This window comes from Dioscorea cayenensis, chromosome 19 (assembly GCF_009730915.1).
Source record: "Dioscorea cayenensis subsp. rotundata cultivar TDr96_F1 chromosome 19, TDr96_F1_v2_PseudoChromosome.rev07_lg8_w22 25.fasta, whole genome shotgun sequence".
NCBI classification, from domain to species: domain Eukaryota; kingdom Viridiplantae; phylum Streptophyta; class Magnoliopsida; order Dioscoreales; family Dioscoreaceae; genus Dioscorea; species Dioscorea cayenensis.
In genome coordinates, this window is record NC_052489.1 from 12,234,249 (window position 1) to 12,249,877 (window position 15,629).

A 15,629-nucleotide genomic window follows, 5' to 3' on the forward strand; every position below is an offset into this window, starting at 1 on the left:
TCCCTACTCCCTGTGGATACGATACCCACTCACTTGGGATTTTTTACTTTGACAAACCTGTGTACTTGTGGGTCACACGCAAGGGGCATTGTCAAGTTTTTTGCGCCATTGCTGGGGAGTAGGAGTTTAGAGATACTTTGCACTTTGCTATTTTAGCTATTCATCATTCATTCTATTTCACATTTTTTTATTCTATCATCATTCTGATTTTTCTTTTTTTTTTGGCTACAGCTCAAGGTTATGACCTGAAGGAACCCTTCACAAATTGTTGAAGGAGATCCTGAGCTTGAGCATACACTTAGAAGAAGGGGAAAATAAGCTCTATAAGAACCATCAATCTAAGCTAAGGTAGAAGGTCAAGGGTCAGATAATATACAAAACAGAATGAGCAACAGAGAACACTTTCTAACTATGATAGACTTTCAGTTTTGGGAACACAATCGAGTATTGTGTGACCCCTAATCATAGCTCTGAACTTTGAGCTGAATCCGGTATTCATCCAAATGATTCAACAGTCATCGCATTTCGATAGTTTGGCCGATGAGGATCCGAACAATCATATTGAGAACTTCTTGGAAGTTTGTGATATGTTGAAGATTAATGGATTGTCAGATGATGCTATCAGATTGAGGGCTTTCCAGTTCTCTCTCAAAGGAAAAGCCAAGTAGTGGCTTCATTCATTGGCAAAGTTTCCATCACGACTTGGAATAAAATAGTCGAAGTCTTTCTTGCGTGATACTTTTCCCCGGGAAAGTCAGTAAGGCTTCATAATGAGATATCCTCATTCATACAGATGGAGCTCAAATCATTGTTTAAGACATGGGAGCGATTCAAGGACCTCTTACGGAAGTGTCCGCAACATGGTTCCCCCGACTGTATGATCATTCAAACTTTTCACAACAGGTTGAATCCAAGCACAAGACAGCTTCTAAATGCTGCCGCAGGAGGTACAATGGGGAATAAGACCCCTGAAGAAGCCCTGAGTAACGCAAACGGGCACACGTTCACGTCGTTGATCACTTGCTTCTTCAATGATAGGCAAGTTGGTGGAGCTCTTGTTCTATGTGCATAAGTCGGAATGCTCGAGTGTGACTGCCTTTGTGCCCCTCTAAATGGATATGCCAAACTCGAATACGAGAAGGTTGGCACACACTCTTGCATCTCACATCGACCTATGTCTTCGCGTTTGAACCTTAACAAGATTTCCTCCAAAATCACTGCATTGTAATCCACATTGGCTTCTTTCCTTCATACTTGGCCTCACAACCCTACCTGCACGAAAGTAATATAAAAACACACATATTAGTGTAAAAACCTGAGAAAAGTAATGCTCAACATAAGGAATGAACGCTTCGCATTCATATCGCACAAGCACTTATCAAGGCACTCGCGGCTAGGATTTGGAGAAGCTTTGGCAAGGCTTTGGCAAGGCTTTGGAGAGGTTTGACAGCCTTGAACATTGTGTTTCCTTCAGAAGAGAGCTATTGGGGAAGCTTTCATCGGCACTGATCTGGTGAGGTGTGCCCTAGGTTTGACAAGGGGACTTTTGAAGAAGACGCGACTGATCCACAAGACGTTCGACATGAACACAAGGGGGTTTTCATTCATGGATTGCATCTCTTTGCTTTTGATTTCATTATCTATTGTATTTTGCTCCATGGAGAGCTAAACCCCTAGTTGGTACTTGGATATTTGTGAACCCTATGATGTATTTGTTTCATTGAACCTTTTTATTATGCTTTCAATTAATTGATGTTTTAATTGAGTTCCAATATAGTATACTTGATTGAGTGAATACTCCCTTAGAGTGACACTAGGGTTGAGAGTTCTTGTTGATAACCCTTGTGAGTGAGTGACACATCACGATCTACATTGGCTTCTTTCTTTAACATTCGGCTTCATAACCTTATATGCATGAAAGTAACATAAATGCACACATATTAGTGCTAAAACCTGATAAAAGTAATGCTCATCATAAGGAAACAACACTCCGCATTCTTATCACACAAGCACTTATCAATTTCATGCACATATTCATCAATTATCTCATCAGTAGTGTCAAGAAGATATAGTGTATCATCAAATTCAAAAGAATGTCGCATGGCTTCGATGAGCCGGTATGTGAGCTTATCATCTCCGACCCTTAGTGTCAACTCACCGCCGTCCATGTCAATTAATGCCTTGGAAGTGCGTAAGAATTGCCTCCCAAGTATCAAAGGAACATCTACATCCATGTCAACATGCAACACTATGAAGTCTATAGGAAATATGTACTTGTCCTCTTTGACAAGTATGTCTTCAATGATGCCCCTCGGATGTCTCATTGTTCGGTCTACCAATTTCAATGGCATCCGAGTTGGCCTAGGCTCTTCCAAGCCTAGCTTCTTGAAAAAGGTATATGGCATGACATTGATAGTAGCCCCAAAGTCTGCCAATGTCATTTCTTCAGCCATATTACCAATGTCTTTCTTCTTGTTCGGCATATTCTTTTGCAACACTGCCGAACAAGAGGCATCTAAGATCACTAATGCACTCTCCTCTAATTAACTTTTGTTGGTCAATAAATCTTTTGAGAACTTAGCATACCGAGGCATTTGAGACAATACCTCCACAAAAGGAATGTTGATCTGCAATTGCTTTAATAGACCCAAGAACTTCTTGTATTACTCATCATTTTGGTCGTTCTTCAATCTTGAAGGGTAGGGAATTCTCAAATTGTAAGGTGGTGGTGCCACCTCCTTCTCCTTGTTTGCTCTCGCCTCAACCTTCAGGATCTTGGGCACTTCAACACTGGTCTTCCCACTAGGAGGTCTATCCTCAACCTCACGATCACATCTCAAAGTGATCACCTTCACATGTTCTCTTGGATTAGTTTTAGTATTACTCGGTAGGCTTCCATGTGGTCTCTCCAATAGAGACTTCACAATTTACCCACTTAATTCTCTAGAATGTGCAATGAAACGGTGTGGTTGTGAAGTGTAGCTTCAACCGACTGAAACCGATCGTCCAATGTCTGCACTAATCTTGTTAAAGCTTTCTCTAAATCATTCATCCGGGTCTCCAAACCTGAAACACGATTCTCCATGTTTGGGGCTTGTTGTTGTTGTTAGAAACCCGGTGGTGCTATGGCCTTCTGTTGCCCTTGGTGGTTAATCCACGAAAAGTTGTGTTGGTTCTTCCAACCCGGATTATAGGTGTTCCTATTTGGATTACCTTGGTTCCTCATGGCATTACACACAAAATCGACTTGCTCAACTGAAGATACATCACCAATAGAAATAGGGTAATTAGTTGGAGCATGTCCTCCCCAACAACCTATTCAAGTAGTGATGGCCGCCAATCTATTAGAAGTTAGAAGGTCTAACTTCTTGCTCAATGATTCCACTTGGGCCGCCAAAGAAGTGACTACATCGATTTTGTGGTATCTGGCTACTTTCTTCCTTTCCCACCCATTCCACTGGTAGCTGTTCATGGCTATTTACTCTATGAAAGTATGGATTCGGGAAGCTATTCAGGCCGGATACTGTAGGAGAGCACTGCAGCGACATGGTAGCAAGCACTGTAGCAGCACTGTTCATAGCTGGCCGAGAAAAAAGAATTTTAGAGAATCCACACGGGCGTGTGGAAATTGTCCACGCCCGTGTGAAAATTCTGCACGGGCGCGTGAAGCATCCACGCTCGTGTAGTCGCCCGATTCCAGCCCTATTTAAAGCCGAATCAGCCCTGATTTTAGTATTCTTTTCTCCATCATTTCCCCAATTTGAGAGAGGACTTCGGCTAGGGTTTTGAGGGGTATTGGCCAAGGTTTTTGAGAGGTTCTACGGCTCCGACATCATCATTCCTGAGGAAGAAGGTTGGTAGGGGAGCTTCCGTTGAGGCGTATCCTATACTGGACGAGGGAATCCTTGGACGACGAGTAGAGGACTTTCCACAAGACCATCGACTCGACTATCGAGGATTTTTTTTATGGATTCATTGGTTTTACATTCTATTTCTTTGATTGTACTTAGCTCCATGGAGAGCTAAACCCCTAGTGGGTACTTGGGTATTTGTGAACCATAGGATGTATTCGTTTCTTTGAATCTCTTTATTATGCTTTCAATAAATTGATGTTGATTGTGATTTCCAACCTTGAATGCTTGTTTGTATGAACATTTCCCATAGAGTGACACTAGGGTTGAGAGTTCTCATTGGTAACCTTGTGAGTGAGTGACACACCACGAGCGTTAGACACAGCTAGGTTGGAGAGGGTTGAGAAGGTGAGTCGAGAGGTACAGGAGCGTCCCCTTTCCCCTCTGACATGATAGATTCTACCTCCGTTCCTCGAGTTCTTTGCGGCCATAATAGAGTGAATGGTCTAAGAGATGAACTTCCGCTGGGGCTTAGTTGCGCGTGCAACAGAGTGAAGCGTTGAGTTGATCTTAGTATCTAGGGCTTAATCGTGGTTAGGAACCTTCCGCCTGGGCCAAAGGGTTAGGTCTATAATTAGGAAGAGATTTATCACTTAGAATCTCTAGAGCTCATTGCAACTCTATACTAGTGCGAGGTTGAGAGGTTATCTAATCTCTCCTCCGGGACATGTATAGAGTTAGGCATAGTTGACCTTAGATTTGGGACTATGTAATGAAGAACATCCACGACTCACCATTGCATTGATTAGAAAGCATAATAAAGGGTTCTTGCACTTGAATCAATTATCCTAGATCGAGCATTATCCGAGTACCCCATCTTTATCGATTGCCTTACCCCCATTCTTTACTTTTGCTCTCTTACTTGTTGTTTTTATTGTTGAGAATTGAATCATTGTCACACTTATCATCATTGATCTTTCACATAGCTAAGAATCGAATTAAGTATTTTTATTCCTTGTTTCCTGTCGATTCGATACCCGCTCACCCGGGATTATTACTTCGACAAACCCGTGCACTTGCGGGATATACGCAAGGGGTCCTTGTCAAGTTTTTAGCGCCGTTGCCGGGGAACTAGGCATTTAGAGATACTTTACAGTTTGTTTTCTTGGCTATTTCACCATACATTCTATTTCATATCTTCTTATTCTATCATCGTTCTGATTTCTTTTTCGTTCTTTTTGATTGCAGCTTTAAGTTATGACCCGAGGGAATCCCTCAATATTGATTGAAGGGGATCCCGAGCTTGAACGTACACTTAGAAGAAAAGGGAAAGAGCCTGTACAAGAACAGTCTAATTTAGCTGATTTGGAAGTGGAAGGATCTGAAAACATGGCAGAATAGAATGAGCAACAGTGAACATTATCCGATTATGACAGACCTTCAGTGTTGGGGACACAGTCGAGCATTGTACGTCCCCCGATTACAGCTCAGAACTTTGAGTTGAAGCCGGTATTCATCCACATGTTGCAGCAGTCCGTACAATTCAATGGTTTGGCCAATGAGGATCCAAACAGTCACATAGAGAGCTTTCTCGAGGTGTGTGATATGCTGAAGATAAATGGGGTGACGGATGATGCCATCAAATTGAGAGCCTTCCCATTTTCCCTAAAGGGGAGAGCGAAGCAGTGGCTACACTCGTTACCTAGAGCGTCAATTACCACGTGGGAGGAGATGGTGGAAGCCTTTCTAGCTCGTTATTTCCCTCTCGGAAAATCAGCAAAGCTTAGGAACGAGATCTCATCCTTTGTTCAGTTGGAATTGGAGTCTCTATTCGAGACATGGGAAAGGTTCATGGAGCTCCTGAGGAAGTGCCCGCAACACGGATTCCGTAGTGGATGATTGTTCAAACCTTTTACAATGGTTTGAACCCGAGTACAAGACAACTCTTGGATGTGGCAGCAGGAGGTACCTTAGTTAGCAAGACCCCCGATGAGGCCCAACAGTTGATTGATGAAATGGGGTTAAACAGCTACCAATGGAATGCTAGGGAGAAGAAAAAGGTGGGCGGTCTCCATGAGATAGATGCGGTAACTTCATTGGCGGCCCAGGTGGAAAATTTGAGTAAGAAGTTAGATCTTCTAACTTCAAATAGAGTGGTAGCCATGACTAATTGCACTGGGTGTGGTGGAGAACATGCTCCCTCCGATTGCCCGATCTCTATTGGTGATGTTTCTTCGGTGGAGAATGTTGATTTTGTAGGTAATGGCATGAGACCTCAAGGAAACCCATATAGCAATACCTACAATGCGGGTTGGAAGAATCATCCCAATTTTTCATGGAGTAATCAGGGTCCACAAAAGGCCATGTGGCCACTGGGTTTCCAACAACAACAACAAGCCCCTCAGGAGGAAAACAGAGTCTCAGGTTTGGAAATCCGAATGACTGACCTAGAGAAACACTTGGCTAGATTTGTGCAATTTGCAAATACTAGGTTTGAATCAGTTGAGGCTACACTTCGCAACCACACTGCCTCTTTGCATAACCTTGAAAATCAGTTGGGGCAAATTATGAAGTCTCTCTTTGAAAGGCCACATGGAAGCTTGCCGAACAATACAGAGACCAATCCTAGAGAGCACGTGAAGGCGATCACTTTGAGAAGTGGTCATGAGGTTGAAGGTAAGCTTCCGAGTGAGAAGTCAGAAGAGCACGCACCCGAGGTTATAGAGGTAGTAGAGAGAACAAGCAAAGAGAAAGAGGTGGTACCCCCATCTTTCAAGCCAAGAATCCCTTATCCCTCTAGATTAAAAAATGACCAAGGGGATGAATAGTACAAGAAGTTCCTGAGTTTGTTCAAGCAACTCCACATTAATATTCCTTTTGTTGAGGCATTGGCCCAAATACCTAAGTATGCAAAGTTCTTGAAAGACTTGTTGACCAACAAAAGGAAGTTGGAGGAGAGTGCTTCAGTGATTTTAGATGCTTCATGCTCGCCGGTATTGCAAAAGAACATGCTGAACAAGAAGAAAGACCCGGGAAGCTTCATCATTCCGTGTATTATTGGCAATCTAAGTGAAGAAATGGCATTGGCGGACTCAGGGGCAAGTATCAATGTCATGCCATACACATTCTTTCAAAACCTAGGCTTGGGCGAGCCTAGGCCTACTCGGATGACTTTGCACCTAGCGGACTGAACAGTGTGACATCCGAGAGGCATCATTGAAGACATGCTTGTCAAGGTGGACAAGTACATTTTTCCAGTTGACTTTGTAGTGCTAGATGTTGATGAGGATGCGGATGTACCCTTGATACATGGAAGACCGTTCTTGCAGACTTCCAAAGCATTGATTGACATGGATGATAGGGTCCCCTTATGTATATCCTGCAAGTGCACGGGTTTGTCGAAGTAATAATCTCAGGTGAGCGGGGTCGAATCCACAGGGAGTAGGGAGTAAAGATACTTAATTTGATTCTTAGCTATGTGGAGTATCAACAATGATAAGTGTGATAATGATTCAATTCTCAACAATTAAAAGCAACAAGTAAGAGAGCAAAAGTAAGGAGGAGGCAAGGCAATCGATAAAGATGGGGTACTCGGATGATGCTTCACCTAGGAAAATCGCTTCAAGTGCAAGAACTCTCTATTATGCTTCCTAATCAATGCAATGGTGAGTCGTGGAAATCCTTACATACATAGTCCCAAATCTAAGGTCAACTATGCCTAACTTTATTCATGTCCCGGAGGAGAGATTAAATAACCTCTCAGCCTTGCACTCGAATAAAGTTGCAATGTGCTCTAGGGATTCCAAGTGATAAATCGCTTCCTAATTATATACCTAACCCTTTGGTCAAGGCGGAAGGTCCCTAGCCACAATTAAGCCTAGATACTAAGATCCGCTCAACGCTTCACTCCATTGCACGCGTAACTAGGCCCCAACGGAGGTTCATCCCTTAGACCATTCACTCTATTATGGCCGCAAAGAACTCAAGGAACGGAGGCAGAATCTATTATGTCGGAGGGGAAAGGGGACGCTCCTTTACCTCTCGACTCACCCTCTCAACCCTCTCCAACCTAGCTTTGTCTAACGCTCGTGGTGTGTCACTCACTCACAAGTTTATCAATAAGAACTCTCAACCCAAGTGTCACTCTAGGGGAAATGTTCATACAATCAAGCATTCAAGGTTGGAACTCACAATAAACATCAATTTATTGAAAGCATAATAAAGAAGTTCAAAGAAACGAATACATCCTAGGGTTCACAATCACCCAAGTACCCACTAGGAGTTTAGCTCTCCATGGAGCTAAGTACAATCAAAGAAATTGAATGTAAAAGCAATGAATCCATAAAGAAACCCCCTCGATAGTCATGTCAATGGTCTTGCGGAGAGTCCTCTACTCGTCGTCCAAGGATTCCCTCATCCGGTATAGGATACGCCTCGATGGAAGCTCCCTTACCAACCTTCTTCCTCAGGAATGAAGATGTCAGAGCCGTAGAACCTCTCCAAAACCTTGGCCAATACCCCTCAAAACCCTAGCCGAAGCCCTCTCTGAAGTTGGAGAAAAGATGGAGAAAAGAATACCAAAATCGGGGTTGAATCAGCTTTAAATAGGGCTGGAATCGGGCAACTCCATGGGCGTGGACGCTACACGCGCCCGTGCGGAATTTCCACATGCCCGTGTGGATTCTCTGTTTCTCTGATTTCTCGGCCGACTGTGAACAGTGCTGTTATAGTACTTGCTACAGTGTTTCTAAAGTTCTCTGCTAAAGTATCCGACCTGAATAACTTCCCAATTCCATACTTTCATCCGGGTAACGCAAACGGGCACACGTTCACGTCTTGAATCACTTGCTTCTTTAATGATATACATATTGGTAGGGCAATTGTTCTTATATGGATAGGTCAGAATTCTTGAGTGTGACTGCCTTTGTGCCCCTCCAAATGGATGTGCTCACTCGAATGCGAGGAGGTTGGCACACACTCTAGCATCTCACACCTATCCTATGTCTTCGCGTTTGAAATTTAGCAAGATCTCCTCCAATATAAGTGCATTATGATCCACATTGGCCTATTTCCTTCATACTCGGTCTCATAGCCCTACCTGTGTAAAAGTAACATAAAAACACACATATTAATGTAAAAACCTGAGAAAAGTAATGTTGAACATAAGGAATGAACTCTTCGCATTCATATCGCACAAGCACTTATCAATCGACGGCAGAGAGCTCACATTGAGAGTTGGAGATGACAAGCTCACATACCGCCTTGCTGAGGCCATTTGGCATTCTCTCGATTTCGATGATACTATATATTTTCTAGACACTACTGATGAGATTGTTGATGAATACATGCAGGAAATGTTCAATCCGGATCCATATGAAGGTTTGTTCGACCAAGAGGACGGCAATGAAGAAGTAATGATGCTTGGATTGACGGAAGAAGTACCATATACCCCGGGGATCTTAAAAAAGGTGCTCTGGAAAATAAAAAGGGCTAGGAGACGCCACCGGAAATACTCCAAGGCTGTTGGAGACGTCCGTGAACCAAAGAAGTTGGATGAACCATTGCTAGGCGGTCCCAAGCCCAATAATACACCCTCTACCCTCAAGAGACTCTGCACATCACGCTTTCAAGCCATGGGTAAGAGGCCAACTTTCATTCATGAACCCCCGTGAGGTAAGACAAGGTACGTCAAGCTTAGTGACGTAAAACAAGCGCTTCTTGGGAGGCAACCCAAGTGTTTACTGTTTTCTTATTTTTAGTTAGGTTGTTTGCATTAATAATTTGTTAAGTGTTTGTTGGTGTCTTAATTTCTTAGGTGCTTGTGCTGAGATTTCCTTGTGAACTTTGAATTTTAATCGTGTGTTTCATGTGGAATTGGCGAAGTTTGGTCGTTTGAGCTCTATTTCTTGTTTTGCACTGGTAAAATTAACATAATAGAGCAGGCTCTGAGTGTGTAAACATGTCCAGAAATTTTCTGCAGAGCCTGCAGATTTTTCTAAGGCATCCAGTAAAGACACACGAGCGTGTGAAATTTTCGCATGCCCGTGGATTTGTATTGCAAGCTCATCCAGAGAAGGGACAGGGGCGTGCGGCGGCCCCTGTGAATGACCATGCGATTGCCACACACCCGTGGGTAATTTCTGCACGGGCGTGTGAATTCCTACAGAGTTTGGCGGATTTTCCCGCGAACACACAGGGGCGTGGACTCGCCCCTATGGGCGACCTTGTGAACCACGCACGGGCGTCGGTAATTTCCACACGCCCGTGCGACCCTCTGCAGAGGAGTTCTCTCCATCCAGAGAAAACACTGGGGCGTGTGGAATTTCCTCACAGGCGTCTATAACACTTGATATTTTTTTCGGATGTCCAGAGAAGCCACAGCGGCGTGCGGCTGCCCCTGTGGGTCGGACGCACGGGCGTGGGTATTTTCCACACGCCCTTGCGTGAGCAGTCAGAGTCGAAGGAGTGTTTTTCCAAGTACACACAGGGGCGTGGGTGCACCCTTGTGGCTCTCTTGTAATGAAGCGCACGGGCGTGAGTAATTACCGCACGCCCATATGGATGTACAGAACATCAAGGGTCACGAGTTCTTTTTAAAGAAGATTAGTTTCTCACCCTCTTCACTTCCCATATTCATTTGGAAACATTCTCACATCAGTCTCCGACTCTATAGCACCAATTTGGTAGGATTTTTGCGCAGTTTTCCGGCCAGTCCCTCATTTCCTCATTCCATCTAGTCGGTATGCAATATTTATCATCTTCTTTGCCAATTCATGGTTTCCATCGATTAATCTGGTTAATAATGCTTCGTTTCTTTAATTGGAAAGATGATTTAAGTTTAGAATGAAGTTAGAAGTATTTTTACGTTGTATTTTTGGATTTTTGAAATGCGGTCGTGCAGTTTTCACACCCCGTGGTTCCACACGGGCGTGCGGAAATTCCACACGACCGTGTGGATTTCTGCACCATTATTTTTATCAACTTGTTTGATCGATTTCGTTTCAAGTTTTACAGATTATGGATCCTCGATCGAAGAAGCAAGCTGATAAGAGGCCGCGTGAGTCATCCCCTGAGCCTGAGGACATGATGTTTGCGATTCCAGAGCATCAGGTTCGCTATGAGCGCTTGTCAAGACTCCGGTTCGGACAGACTGGAATCCTGGACACGACTATACTATGAGATTTACAGCAGGGAGATGAATTCACTTATGAGGTAGAGGATCTCATTTCAGCAGGTGGTTGGAGGTAGTTATTGATGATTAGAGAGCCAACCATCCGAGAGTTTGCACTGGAGGTATTATCATCATTCAAATTTGACAAATCTTACGCAAGCTTCGACAGTTTGGACACCATTCAGTTCAGAGTATTTGGACGCCACCATACCTTGAGTGTCACTCAGTTTTCAGTAGGACTTGGCTTGTATAAGGAGGCATTCACAGATACAGAGGAGTACGGTCGATCCATCGAGCGATTATCCCGGAACCTTGACCCCGAGAGAGCTTACAGAGTGCTATGTGGTCGTGAGTCAAGACTGAGCCGGGGTGTCCAAGGCCATATGCCTTTCCTGACCTGCATACAGATATTTACATGCCAACATGAATAGGTCAGTGAATGGCCATGGTGACAGCACTGGTGTTCTGAGCCGCAGGGAATTCATCGTATCTCGTAATCGATGGTGCAGCGCGTACCGATTCACTTAAGGCACATTATGGCAGAGTACATCAGACATCAGGGGCACTATACTAGACTGGGAGTGATCTTCTCAGGCCCCTATATTACGAGATTAGTGCTCGGCATGGGTCTCTTGGATTCGAATCGCGGGGCTGAGAAGACAAGTATACCTGCTCTCCTGAGCCTGGAGACGATGAGGTTGATGGGCATGGTTTGCAGGGTTCGGACAGGGGTTTTTCCTTTAGTGCTACCAGCTTCAGAGATAGCCAAGGATGAGGGTGATGAAGCCGGGGCATCTTAGCCCGCTCCTGAGCCTCAGCCAACCCCGATGGAGACCGAGGCACCTCCAGAGGCTACCAACTTTCCTTTAGTGCTCGGCATCGGGGGAACCCCCCGTGTGTATATTTTTCACCATCTCGAGCTTATGATCGCTTTGAGAGGCTTGAGAACGCTTTGGGGGTGATACGGACTGAGGTAGCTGAGGCTCGAGCCGAGATTACAGAGTTCATGGCACGTTTCGAAGTATTATAGCAGATCTTAGAGCGCGACGTTTCCTCATCATTTGTCTTGCGGCCGAGGACTACTCAAGCCGCCTCAGTTCCTCCTGCACCCTCATCCCCTGCCCCGGCACCGGTAGACCCACCATGTGCATCTTCACCAGCAGCAGCCGCAGCACCTGAGCCCGATGGCGACACCGACATTTGATTTTTAGTTCTTTTTCTTTTATGCATTTTATTTTAGACTTGTTCACTCAGAAAGGATTCTCCTTCTGAGTTTATTTTCATTTTGCATCTTGAGTTGTATTCATTGTCTATCTTTTATATATACTCGAGATATTTTGTTTTTATTGAGCTTCATTGAACCCCCTCGTGTATGCGTGCAGATGGTCTTGTCTTCTTGTGAATTGAGACTTAGTCATCGGCATGGCCAAGGTACTTAGGCACTTAGCCGTGTGAGCTTCACAACCTGTTGGAACACTACCCCCATGGAATTAGCTTCATCAAACGCAACACTAGGAGTCACGGGAGTATTGTTTTGATTGCTTCTCCCACATTTGCTTTTGAATGATATATATTTTGAGTGAGCTTGCATGTGTACATTGAGGACAATGTACAACTTAAGTGTGTGTGTGTGGGGGGGGGGGAGGGAGTTTCATAGTGCACACATTCTTTTCTATTGTTCTTGATTGATATATACTCACATAGCCAATGGCGGTTCACCTTAGTTGCAAGGATTGTATTCTTGAGTTTAAGAGAATTTCTAACATTGAATATTTTCATGCTCTAGTTCTTTCTTGAATTTCTAGGAATTTTTGTCCGATTTACACTTAGTGCACTACTCATCCTTTAAACTCTTTTGGAAACTCATGTTCGATGTTAAAGGGACTAGTTATAGTGGTTTCTTGTGTTAAATTCTAAAAAAAAAAGGTTTTATTGTTTATTTGTGCTTGTTGGGTGGAAAGAGCTACCACCTATGAAGTATGAAGCTACTCTCATAAGTCAGATACTAACTATGCCCTAATGAGAGAAAGAGCTATATCAAAGGATGAGTGAAAGCTACCACTCCGGTAGAAAGAGCTACCACCTCGAAAGTGTGAAAGCCACCTTAGCGGCCGCTTTGGAAAGGGCTACCTTAGAGGATGTGTGAAGCTACTACCATCTTTGAAATTGTTGTCACTTTTGTAGATCAATAAGTCCCTTGTACTTAGAACTTGGAGGAGTATACCTTGGGTTGTTTTGAGTGAGTTCACACACGTACACGATTTCGGGTTTGTTGTCCTTTTTTATTCAAGTTATTATATTTAGTGTTGAAATTTCCCTCACTTGTAGAATGCTCTCTTTGTATATTTTGGTGAACCTAAGGCCAAGCACTTTCAATATTTTCTTCATTGATGCACATAACGTTTTAATTTTTGCTTGAGGATAAGCAAAAGCTTAAGTGTGGAGGAGTTTGATAAGTGCTTGTGCGATATGAATGTGAAGCGTTCATTCCTTATGTTGAGCATTACTTTTCTCAGGTTTTACACTAATATGTGTGTTTTTATGTTACTTTCATGCAAGTAGGGTTGTGAGGCCAAGTATGAAGGAAAGAAGCCAATGTGGATTACAATGCACCGATTTTGGAGGAAATCTTGCTAAGGTTCAAACGCGAAGATATAGGTCGATGTGAGATGCTAGAGTGTGTGCCAACCCCCTCGTATTCGAGTTTGGCACATCCATTTAGAGTGGCACAAAGGCAGTCACACTCGAACATTCATTTGGAGGGATACTGAAGTAGAGCATTGCAGCAACACGGTAGCAAGCACTGTTCACAGCCGCCCTAGAAAACAGAAGTTCAGAGAATCCACACGGGCATGTGGAAATTATCCACGCCCGTGTGGAAATTCTGCACGGCCGTCTGAAGCATCCACGCGCGTGTAGTCGCCCGATTCCAGCCCTATTTAAAGCCGAATCAGCCCCGATTTTAGTATTCTTTTCTCTATCTTTTCCCCAACTTGAGAGAGGCTTCGGCTAGGGTTTTGAGGGGTATTGGCCAAGGTTTTGGAGAGGTTCTATGGCTCTGACATCATCATTCCTGAGGAAGAAGGTTGGTAGGGGAGCTTCTGTTGAGGCATATCCTATACCGGACGAGGGAATCCTTGGACGACGAGTAGAGGACTTTCCACAAGACCATCGACACGACTATCGAGGGGGTTTCTTTTATGGATTCATTGCTTTTACATTCTATTTCTTTGATTGTACTTAGCTCCATGGAGAGCTCAACCCCTAGTGGGTACTTGGGTATTTGTGAAACCTAGGATGTATTCGTTTCTTTGAATCTCTTTATTATGCTTTCAATAAATTGATGTTGATTGTGAGTTCCAACCTTGAATGCTTGTTTGTATGAACATTTCCGCTAGAGTGACACTATTGTTGAGAGTTCTCATTGGTAACTGACAAGGTCCCCTTGCGTATATCCCGTAAGTGCACGGGTTTGTCGAAGTAATAACCCCGGGTCAGCGGGTATCGAATCCACAGGGAGTAGGGAGTAAAGAGACTTAATTCGATTCTCAACTATGTGGAATATCAACAATTATAAGTGTGACAATGATTCAATTCTCAACAATTAAAAGCAACGAGTAAGAGAGCAAAAGTAAGGAGGAGGTAAGGCAATCGATAAAGATGGGGTACTCGGATGATGCTTCACCTAGGATAATCACTTTAAGTGCAAGAACCCTCTATTATGATTCCTAATCAATGCAATGGTGAGTCGTGGAAATCCTTACATACATAGTCCCAAATCTAAGGACAACTATGCCTAACTCTATTCCTGTCCCGGAGGAGAGATTAAAGAACCTCTCAACCTCGCGCTCGAATAAAGTTGCAATGAGCTCTAGGGATTCCATGTGATAAATCTCTTCCTAATTATAAACCTAACCCTTTGGTCCAGGCGGAAGGTCCCTAACCACAATTATGCCCTAGATACTAAGATCCCCTCAATGCTTCACTCCGTTGCACACGCAACTAAGCCCCAGTGGAGATTCATCCCTTAGACCATTCACTCTATTATGGCCGCAAAGAACTCAAGGAACGGAGGTATAATCTATCACGTGAGAGGGGAAAGGGGACACTCCTGTACCTCTCGACTCACCCTCTCAACCCTCTCCAACCTAGCTTTGTCTAATGCTCGTGGTGTGTCATTCACTCACAAGGTTACCAACTAGAACTCTCAACCCTAGTGTCACTCTAGGGGAAATGTTCATACAATCAAGCATTCAAGGTTGGAACTCACAATAAACATCAATTTATTGAAAGCATAATAAAGAAGTTCAATGAAACGAATGCATCCTAGGGTTCACAATCACACAAGTACCCACTAGGGGTTTAGCTCTCCATGGAGCTAAGTACAATCAAAGAAATCGAATGTAAAACAAATGAATCTGAGACGCGTCCGAATATGCGTGTAAACCGCAAGTGCACGGGTGTCGAAGTAATAATTACCCCGGTGAGTGGGTAGTCGAATCCACAGGGAACAGGGCTACTAGTACTAACTTCTTCTCTGCTTTCTAACCTAATGATAAATGGAAAGATGTGATGATCTAATGTGCGAAGAAATGAATACCGGAGAC

General features: G+C 43.8%; 2 non-coding genes across 2 annotated transcripts; both read right to left on the reverse strand.

Moving 5' to 3' along the window:
- Nucleotides 1-760: 760 nt before the first annotated feature.
- On the reverse strand, nucleotides 761-867 carry LOC120250948. Its single transcript, XR_005533277.1, has one exon. It is a non-coding gene; the product is annotated as a small nucleolar RNA R71 (small nucleolar RNA).
- A 4,763-nt stretch (nucleotides 868-5,630) lies between these two features.
- LOC120250839 lies at nucleotides 5,631-5,737 on the reverse strand. The gene has a single exon (XR_005533173.1). It is a non-coding gene; the product is annotated as a small nucleolar RNA R71 (small nucleolar RNA).
- Nucleotides 5,738-15,629: the final 9,892 nt, after the last annotated feature.